The sequence below is a fragment of the Poecilia reticulata genome, linkage group LG19 (genome assembly GCF_000633615.1).
Source record: "Poecilia reticulata strain Guanapo linkage group LG19, Guppy_female_1.0+MT, whole genome shotgun sequence".
NCBI classification, from domain to species: Eukaryota; Metazoa; Chordata; class Actinopteri; order Cyprinodontiformes; family Poeciliidae; genus Poecilia; species Poecilia reticulata.
The window spans coordinates 5,178,203-5,189,055 of NC_024349.1; the positions used below are offsets into that span (position 1 = coordinate 5,178,203).

Here is a 10,853-nt window from a genome sequence, read left to right on the forward strand (position 1 = left end):
GGAGCGGCGGGGTGGAGGGAGAGCAGATAACAGATAGCTGGAGCAGAGGAAGGGAAACGTGGGGGAAATGCAGAGCAGAACCTGGTAGACGAAGCTGCTGCTGAGCTGGATGTTAGAGGAAACAGCGATGTGTGTGTGTGAAGTGTGTGTTTCTGCAGACATTTCTCCCTCCACACGCCACTGTACCTCATCAAAGGATGTAACCACAAGGCTTCACGCTGTTCCGTCCTTATCACCTCCATCCCTCCCTCCCTCCTCTCCTCCTCTCCTCTCCTCTCTAGCGCTCATCCCCAGTGTCGAGGAGCCCCCCGCAGGAGAAACCAGAGCACTGCAGCCAGAGCCAGAGCACTGCGGTCACCTCCCCTTCCAGTGCGGTGTCACACCACGGCGCGTGCCGCCCCACCTCACCCACCCTCTGCACCTCACCGTGTAAATCTGAGCCGGGTAGGACGTGTGTGTGTGTGTGTGTGTGTGTGTGTGTGTGTGTGTTATGGGCTGGTGATGGCAGGAACACACTAAATAAAGAAGGATGGCGTGAATATGTGGAAGAAAGGAAACTAAAATGAACCAAAAATACAGATAGCTAGAGGTCAAATCACTTAGGGAGGCAAGGCAGAATATCCCTGTAAGAATCTCTAACTGTGGGAACGAGCAGAAAGATTTGCTGCTCTCCCCTCAGGTCATGTTTTCATATTTCATCTTGAATTTCAAGATGACGGCCATTTTTAAAGCCCGTTTTAAACCGATTATTGCCATGAAATGTTTCCCATTTTCACGACTTGGATGAACTTTATGTCGCATCACGTCTTTTCTACTTTGGTCGTCGTATTCATGCAACTTTAAAATGATCAAAATCTGAACCTGAGGACTTTGCTGTTTGTGAGTCTCACACAAGACCTGAACTGGAGGGAGACAGTTAATGGTTAGCATTAGCTTTCACTATTTTTTGCTTAAGAGTTTAGTGTTAGCTTTTGTTCATTTGCGTTAGACATTAGCTTCTGCTAATATTTTCTGTGTTTAGCGATTTAGCATTAGCTTCTGCTAACAGTATGCATTTAGCACTTTAGCATTAGCTTATACTAATATGTTATGTGTTTAGCGATTTAGCATTAACTTCTGCAAATATTTTATGTGTTTAGCAATTTAGCATTAGCTTCTGCCTAAGCTAATGCTAAATTGCTAAACACATAAAATATTTGCAGAAGTTAATGTTAAATCGCCATTTAGCACTTTAGCATTAGCTTATGCTAATATGTTATGTGTTTAGCGATTTAGCATGAGCTTCTGCTAACATTAGTAAGCATCTAGCACTTTAGCATTAGCTTATGCTAATATCTCTGTGTGGTTTAGCATTAGCTCCTGCTAGCATTTATGTGTCTTTAGCAGTTTAACATTAGCTTCAGCTAATATTTTCATGCATTTAGCAATTTAGCATCAGCTTCTGTTAATATTTTAAATTTTTTAGGTTTAACATTAGCTTCTGCTAACATTAGTTTGCTTTTAGCAGCTTGGCTTTAGGTTCTGCTAATATTTCTGTGTGTTTAGTGGTTTAGCATTAGCATAGCTAAGATTCTTACTTAATGAGCTAGTGAAGCTAACTTTTTTGTTAGCTATGCCCGCCACTAGCAATAACTGCTTCCAATTTTAGTGCAAACATATACTCTTCATTATAACCGTGGTGGCCATTTTGAAAAATGTCCATCAGAAACCTGAGACACAAAATCAAAAAAATCTGGCTTTTACACTAAAAACACTAAAAAACATTCATCTAATTGGCAATTTTAGTACAAAAAAATCATAGTGACCATCTTAATCAAATATGATTTCTATTGATCCAAATATGTATGATTTGAAACCAAAAGTATTCACCTGTGATTAAATATTGGCAGATTTAATGAAAAACAAAATCTTTAAATCTTCCTTGTCAGCCAGGGCCGCCATCTTGAATTTTTTGTGGCTAACATTTAAAAAAAATAGAAGAAAAGTGAGAACATCTGGGCCACATTAGGCTCTTAGATCCCCCTGTGAAAGATTTTGCTGATATTAAATCATTTGCTGCAGTCCAGGAGGAAGCGTCTCATTTTCCCGCGGCTGCTTCTCTACTCAGCAACATCACGGTGGAGCTCTGCAGGGCTGACCAATCCACACAGGCTGCAGCCGCCGCCCCCCTCTGGGGTCTTCAGTGCTGTGCATGTCGGTCGCTCACCCCTTCCCGACTGCTGCTGCTCCCTTTTTTACGTCAAAAACCAAACTCAAGCACTCCTGCTTTGCTTCCTGCAGCTGCCTGTGGATTATTAATACATAAAGCTCTTATCAGAGCCGGACCGGCAGCAGTGGAGTCTGCAGCAGGAGCTGCCGGTCTCAGATCTTTCCTGCCCTACATGAGGAAGTTTTTCCACTAACAGATGCAAAGTCAGGTTGAGATGTCGGGATGAAAAGTGAGAAGTGGTAGAAGACGGTGTTTTGGTGAAGGAAAGGTCAGATTAATCCCTGAAAGCGGCGCTGAAATAAGGGGGACAAGATACTGTGTCATGTCGAGAAGGAGCTCTATTTTTAGACCCCGGGTAAATCTGAGCTAAAATCCCTCGGCGTTCAACTTCAAAACCAGCTTCTTGGAGAATTTGTGCTCAGAGCGGATAGCTTTAAGCCTCCCCTTCACCTCCCAGCTCCTCTCAGTCATTTAAACCTGCCTGCTCCTAATTAATGACTCTATCCTGCCGGTGTGATTAGGCCTGTTATGATCCGGCAGCGCAGCAATGCGGCGCGCCGCCGGCCCAGACAGAGGAACGGCACACGGGATGGAGTATTACTACGCTCAATCCTGACCTGTGACCTGGAAGACAATTAGATACTAAAGAGAGACGCTGGCGATTAGATGCTAAAGAGGTGAGACGGAGGAGGGAGAGTCTGGATATCTGCATCCAGTCGGAATGTTGGATGTAATTAAGATTTTATTTGCTTAATTCAATGCAGTTTAGTTTTATGTATGTTTACTCAAGACACAAATACAGCTCTGGAAAAAATTAACTTAAAATGATCGGTTTATCTTTTGATAAAACTTTTTCATTTGAGTAAAATGGACATTGTTGTTTTATTCTATGGACTACTGACAACATGTCTCTGAAAAGCGAAGCAAAAACTCAAACTAAGGGAAAAGATGCAAAGAAACCAAGTTAATATTCATTTAGCAACAACAATACTAATGTTTTAACTCAGGAAGGGTTCAGAATCAGTATTTGGTGGAGTAACAGGAGGTTTCATTTGGTTCTCTTTATTTTTTACAGCTGCATCTATGATGGAGTCAAGTCCAGTTTATTGTGCCAGTTTGACCCGAGTTCCTCCAGAACATCTGAGATAAACTACTCTGAGTTTAAATTGATGCTTTTTGTTTATTTCCGTCTGGATGGATTTTTGTAGCTGTAGCAGCTGTCCTCCACCACCAGGAGGCAGCAGCGTTTTCATTCAAACGAAAGTGAGGATGTTGAGCACGGCTAAAGCTGCGGTAGGTTGTGATTCTGCTAAACAGGTGAAACTCATTTTTTTATCAACTTTATCAGTTTGCATTTGAGTGGAATAATTTAGCAGATGTAGTTTTGGTTTTGAGGACAGAAGCTCTAAGTTGACCTTTCCACACGCATAAACCACAAACAACTTTTTTATAAATCTTTGAAAAGCCTCTTTGCAAAACTTTATCACTGAAAGCTGTTTGCATGCGCAGAACATCTCTGTTTTACCAAAACAGATCAAATCCAGGTTAGCTGCTAGCATGTGAACTTTACTTCATAAACCTTTTAACCGTCTGAACTCCTGCAGATATTAACCCAGAATCTCCTGGTTAACATCCATCACTGTCTTAGAGACGTTATGTTATAATAAACTATTATTCCAATTATTTGATACCAAAGTTACAGTTGCTTGTTTTACTTGTAAGTATTTTCCACAAGTGTAAGTGTAAGTATTCGTACAAGCAAACCAATATTTATGTAAATATTTTACTCCAATTACTCAAAATGTTCAGATTTGATTCTTTGAAATAAAGAATAGTCTCAATTATTTTTATGGATCTGCAGGGTGGAAACTTTCTTCCATGTTTCTCAGGAAACCTGCTGCTCCTGTTCGTGACTCTCTCTCTCACCAACTGCGATTTATTATGATTAGACAGAAAAAGGAAGTAGAATTAAAGCAAAGTTTGCAGGAGATGAAAACAACACACACAAGCAGATTGATTTCATTAAAGCTTGAGTCGCCTGTGTGATTAACTTTAAATGTAACTTTGTTTATTGTTACTGTTAAACTGAACAGTAACGATAAAGTGGGATGATCTCTGGTTTTCTTGACAGGTGCCTGAGGTGCAAAAGTTATAAAAATACTTTCATTACCTGGAAAGGTTGAGCAGCAGGTTAAATCATTTTGACCTGATTCATTCGTTTGTTTTTTAGAATAATTCTGTTGAGCCACAATTCAAAACTGATGCCTGGTTTTCACTGACTAGTAAATGTTTATTTCTTATCACTTTTTTACCTTTTTGGTCATTAACAGAGGAACAAATCATTTTGTCCACTTGTAATGGTGGTGATGTAAAAAGGGAAAGTTTTATATTATAAATCATGTGGCTGATTTTAACTGATTTTTGCCGTTTTACGTTCTCTGACTGAAACACTTGAAACTTCGTTCAGCGTTTAGTGTTTCACACAGGAAGATAATTGGTGTTGCACTGCCTCCAACCTTTGCTTCCTGTTTCTGTATCGGCTGCAGACTCCACAGTCTGGAACTCATTCCAGTTTATGATTCAACTTTTATTCTGTCCGGATTTATTTCCAGCTTATTTTAGCACGAGTAGTTTGAGTTTACGTAGGGGTCAGAGGTCATGTTTAGCTTTAAAAACAGGCAGAAGACAACGTAACAATTTGTGAAATACTCTTTTCTGAGACGTTTTTGAGAAAAGTTGGCATAAAACAGCAAAAGTTTGCTTTAGTTCTGGTCCCTCGTTGGATTAGCGATAAGCTTTCGAGACTGAGATTGAAGCTAACGGTTTCAGACCCAAGAGAGTTATTTACTGAGGGTAAGATATTCGCTTTTTAAAGCCTTTTAGCAAAATCTCCCTTCATAAAACCTTTAATATGTCTTTAAAGGAGCAGACGAGGGGCGGCAAAGCGACCGGCTCATAAATAAAGGCTTTTAGTCGCCAGCTCAGCCCACCGGGGTTCGAGTCCCGACCCTTTGACCTTTGCTTTTCTCTCTCTGCCCTCTTCCTGTCCGATCTGCTGCAAAGAAAGGCCAGCAGATCTGATAGTGAACTTCAGTAGGTTACTGAAGTTATTATCAGTAATAATTCCTTTATCTGTAGGAAACACAGCTTGTAGGAAAAAGTGAGTAAATCCTCAGAGTGGGAAAGTTTATCCGTCAGATTGGAGTCCATGTTTCAGCAGATTTCAGGAGTTTCAAGCGACCCAAACGGAGGAAGTTAAAGGCGTCAGTCTGTTGGTTAAAGTTTGGGATTGTGTGTTTGTGGCTCCTGGTGACTCGGATGAAACAACAGCAACAAACTCAACAAGTCTTTGTTCTGAAGGTCAGATAAGTGATGAAGAGCCAACTGACGCTTTTATCCATCCATCCATTTTCTTACACCCTTGTCCCTCAGTGGGGTCAAGAGGTGCTGGTGCCTCTCCAGCTAGCGTACCGGGCGAGAGGCGGGGTCACCCTGGACAGGTCGCCAGTCTGTCGCAGGGCAACACAGAGACACACAACCATGCACACACACACTCACACCTAGGGGCAATTTAGAGAGGCCAATTAACCTGACAGTCATGTTTTTGGACTGTGGGAGGAAACCGGAGTACCTGGAGAAAACCCACCATGCACAGGGAGAACATGGAGACTCCATGCAGAAAGACCGGGGCCGGGAATCGAACCCAGAACCTTCTTGCTGCAAGGCAACAGCTCTACCAACTGCGCCACTGTGCAGCCCTGACGCTTCTATAAATAAATATAACAAACAATGCAGGTTTTAGCAGTTTTTCATGCATTAGAGAATGACAGTAAAATTAACAGCAGCAGATTTTAGATCTGGTTTTATTGGCTTACAGTTGGAAACTTTCATGTTTAACATAATTTTCCTGGAATATCAATGTGCCCAAAAGAAAATGATGATTTTTTTTAACCCTAAAAAAGAAACAAATTGTTCTTGTGTATAAAAACATCAAGAAGTTCAAATGACACCCGACTCCAACGTCTCTCTGCCCGGTTCTCTAACTGTATGAACAGAGGGAGCAGCAAAAGCAAATGAGACGGATTAGCAGCGCTTGCTAACGCTGTGATGAAGAAACTCAGATTACACGAGTTAGATCAACATTTAATCTGGTTGAGCTGGATAGAATAGAAGACGTGCTTTATAACTTGCACCGCTCTGAGGATTTTCTAACCGAACGTCTGGAAACTTGACAGAATCGCACTTTAAAAACCTGAATAAATACTTTCTGAGCGTAGAGAAGCTAAGAAGAGGAAAAGGGGAGCAGAGTGGACATTAGAGGAGCTGGATTTTGTCCAGCAGGTAATCAGGACAGATGCAGTGAAGTTTCCAGCTCTGAAGGCCACAGATGAGAGAGAAAGCATGAGAGATGAAGGGTCCGAGGAAAACGGAGCCGTAGCTCAATCACAGCTGTCAAAATAGATTCAAACAGCAGCGCCCTCCTTTTACGAGCCCCTCTGACTTACTCCACCAGAATCCCACAAGGAGAGGGGAATCTTTATTCCCTCTTCTTTACAAAAAAAATCAAAAAGGGGTGTTTCTGGGTTACCCTGGGCCTAAAAATAGCAGCAGCAAGTCGATTCATAATGCAGGACCGAGAGCGGGGCTGGGGAAGGTGGCAGAGGGAGAGCAAATGGAGGAGGAGAGGAGAGGAGAGGAGCGCCGGAGCCAGCTGTTACGAAACCACAGGCTCTGTGTGTGAAATGCAGAGGAATGCAGATGGAGGAAACTGTCAGCGAACGCCGGGAAAAAGGCCGTGGAGAGAGGAGGGAGAAAAAGTCTAGACGCTCAGCATCCCGCCTCCATCTCTTCTAGACTTCCTGGATGAGATCTCAGAGACACCATGTCCTTCCTGTTCAGCCTCTGCATCTCCTCCTCCATATCAGACCTCCATTTCAGGCCTCAACACACACACACACACACACACACACACACACACACACACACACACACACACACACACACACACACACACACACACACACACAGAGAAAACTGACATGCAAAGAGAAGAACAGATGCATTCCTGCTGAAAGCACAAAGCAACACACACTCTCTCCCTCTCTCTCTCTCACACACACACACACACACAGAAACAGGGGAACTCGTGCAGGCAGAATGATGCAGGAGGGAGCGCATGCATGCGCCCAGAGTCATGAAACTGCTCCGACCTGCTGGAGGAAACACCCAACATTTAAACCTCCAGCCTCGTTTCAGTCAGACAGCATCAAACTGTTTATTTTGATTTATTTTATCTGCACTTTCAGATTGTAGTTCTCGTTTCCCTTTAAATGCTTTGAGTCAGATATTGATCAAAACACGATCACACTTTTTTTTTCCCCCACCGGTATTGCAGACTTGTTGAATGCTGCGAAACGGATGCAGTTATTTTTTTTTATTATTTCTATTTTCCAAGCTGGGAAAAATATTCCTTTGAATGAAGCGACCAGTATGTAAAATAAAGAAAAACGCACACCAATCAGAATAACACACACGCGCACACACACACACACACACACACACAGTCACGGTTTGATACTCACTCGCGTTTGGCTCAGGTTCGGCTGCTGTGCGCGCGCAGACACGCACGTGAAGCTTTACGGAAAAAGATCAATCAAAGCGCAGATTTCTCTGCTTGATGCTCTCAGTCCAGTTTCTCGCAGGCATTCAGCTGATCTCTTTTCTTCTTCTGCTGCTGCTTTTCTCTCCAATCAAATTCAGAGGCAAATCGCGCGCATCTGTTGCTGGAAAGCCGCGTTATTATTGCCGGATGTTACTTAAAGCGCGTTATGGTCATGATGATGGAGTCTTCCGGATGAAATGAAGCAGAAGTCCCCCGCTTATTTATGCTATTTTCTGTCTCTCCCACCTCTTTGTTATTGCCAAAAAAGAAAAAACAGAAGTGCCAGTCTTTGTTGCTCTCTCTCTCTCTCTCTCTCTCTCTCTCTCTCTCTGGGTGTAGCTCTTCCTCTGCCTCCCCCCTCTTCCAAATGTTTGAGTGGAGATGCAGCCTGTAGACACCTCTTCCTCTCCTCTCCCTCTCCTCTCCCTCTCCTCTTCCTCTCTGTTCCTTTGGAGGAGCGTCACCTCCTGCACTATTTTTTTCCTCAGACGGTTCATGTGGGCGGATTAGAGAGCAAGACAGAGAGGGTGGGAGGGCCCTGGTGACTGGAGGCTAATGCTTTTCCCATATGTCTCCTGAACTTCATGAATGCAGCGGAACTGAAAGGAGAAGCCAGAAAATTAAAGTGATTCASTGTTTTTGTCTGTTTCAGCCCCGTTTCCGGCCGGATGGATGGATGGATGGATGAATGGATGGATGGATGGATGGATGGATGGATGGGCGCACTAACACCATTTTGTCTCCAGGTTCCCGGCTTTGATTGTGACTCTGCTGACATCATCAGTCACGTGGTTTGAGAGGAGCAGGTGGATTCTGTTGCACTTTAACAGCCAAACATCATTAGGGAGACAAATAAAAACAGTGAAATTGRTTTTTATTTTTAACACAATTTATTTATTCGACATGAAAAAAATTAAAATAAACCAACATGATTTTACATTTGTTCGAAATATATCATACATTTCCGAGCCTTCTCACCTTCATCTGCTCTGTAAAATAAAAATAAAAAAATCAACTGAGATGAAAATGTAAAAAACCAAAACACACCCGGCTGCAGAACCCTGCACACCTTCAGCCACTATTTAACTTTTTATTTGATTATTTTTTAGCTGACACCTACATGAAAACCCTGAACCCATAAATAAAATGTATTTCTGTCATAACGAACTTTTTAAAACATCTTTTAGCTCAAGATTAATATCATCAGTCATTTTTTGCAAAGTTTTTATTTTGCCTAAATCTTCTTCTGCAAAAAAAAAAATTAAACAAAACTCTCTTTTGACTTTTAGTAAGTTGTTGATTTGCGACATCAGCTGCAGAATAAAACCAGATGAGTTTYTCTTCCTGCCTGCAGGATGTTTGTGTGCCAGCAGTTTCCCTGATGGACTCAGTGCTGAGTGAAGACAGTCTCATGAAACTTAGAGGAWCAGTCAAAGGCCGCTCCATCGGCATTTAATCAGACAGTGATGAGACTCAGACGGCTGCAGAGACGAAATTACTGACCTGAGAATCTGTGGTCTGAAAACACAAAGGCAAAAATGAAAATCAGGGAGATGAAGCAGAAACTGAGTCCAGTTGATTCAATGATCCGCAGCAAACACATAATCGAAAACAAACAACAGTGCAGCGAAAAACAAAAACTCAGTTTGGGAGTCAAAAGCTTGAAGCTCCAGCAATATTTCCTAAAATTTCAGTAACAAACAGAAACTACATCCTGGTTTGTTTCCRTCTCTTTCAGCCCTGCAGCAAATACACAGCTGTTGTTTTCCAGAGCCGATTTATTTATTTTAGCTCTCAAAACTGCAGCCGAGTTTCCTTCTGCAAACAGAAAATCATAACAGTCATGAAAGATTTGTGTATCCTTGGTGTGTTTATGGAGATTATTATCGCGACTAGAAAAATGTTTACAATGTAATTTTTTTTTTTTATCAAGTTTTTCCATCATGCAAGTAAAGATCCAGATGTTTGGATCCAGATCATTTCTGACACATTTTCTGGAAAGAACAAGAAAAAAAGTTGAAATTTTGCAAAACAAAAACTTACAAATATTGAGTTTCAAAAGGCGAAAATAAAGAAAAAGAAGAAAAATTCTAGAAAAAACAATAAAAAGTCAAAACTTTTCTTAGACAAAAACTCAGAAAGTTTGAAAATGTGCCAAAGAAAAGAAAAGAAAAATAGAACATTTTGGATTAATCTCAGAAATTTTGTAAAAAGRTTTTTTTCTAAAAGATTTTTCATGAAAATGTTTGAATTTTTTGGTGGAAATTTACTCCTTTAAAAAAAAAATCTACAACGGCAGTAGTACTCCATCACATGAGACGTGAAAGTTTATTTAATCTTTATTTACTTTTGAATCATATTGAGACACAAACTGACTTCCAAGACTGATTGTAACATAATAAAACGTTTCATTGTGTCAAAGATTTATATAACCAATGAACTGAGAAAATACATCAATAAAAAAAAAGATAAAACTGTGAAAACATGGAGAGACATGTGGTGATTTTACTGGAAACATGTTTAAATCCCTTCAGGTTTCCAGTTTCTCTTCTTTTCTTTCCCGGGAATCATCTGAAGGGAAAACGTGTCGGTGGTTTTACGTCACACGAGTGAATTTWATCCTCCAGACAGAGTCAGGATTCATGAGAATCCTCCGAACTCCAGCTGCGTCTCTCAGCTCCACCTGATGTTCAGCCAACAATCAGACCTGCAGGAACATCGGCTCCCTGGAAGCGCGTGACCTCTGACCTCCCATGAAACATAAAACAGCTGGATTGAGCAACCAGAGCTGAACGTGGAGCAGAGGAACAACAAGACACGTTGGTTCAACTTTTACACAGTTTCCATCTTTCTTTTTCAGAAATAAAAAATCTTAAAAGTGTGGCCTGCATTTGTGTTCAATGCCCATCAATCATTGATTAGAAACTGCGAAGTAAAACTACAATCCTAACGAGCTTCAGTGCTATTAACATATAAAACGTT

General features: G+C 41.4%; 1 protein-coding gene across 6 annotated transcripts in view; it reads right to left on the minus strand.

The window, feature by feature from the left end:
* Positions 1–9,945, minus strand: part of LOC103481227 (potassium voltage-gated channel subfamily C member 1-like) — a 71,468-nt gene extending 61,523 nt beyond the window's left edge. For all 6 annotated transcript variants that reach the window (XM_008436566.2, XM_008436565.2, XM_008436570.2 and 3 more), the window contains exon 1: positions 7,792–9,945. The gene's annotated coding sequence lies outside the window, so the exon portion shown is untranslated. The remainder of the gene's footprint in view (positions 1–7,791) is intronic.
* Positions 9,946–10,853: the final 908 nt, after the last annotated feature.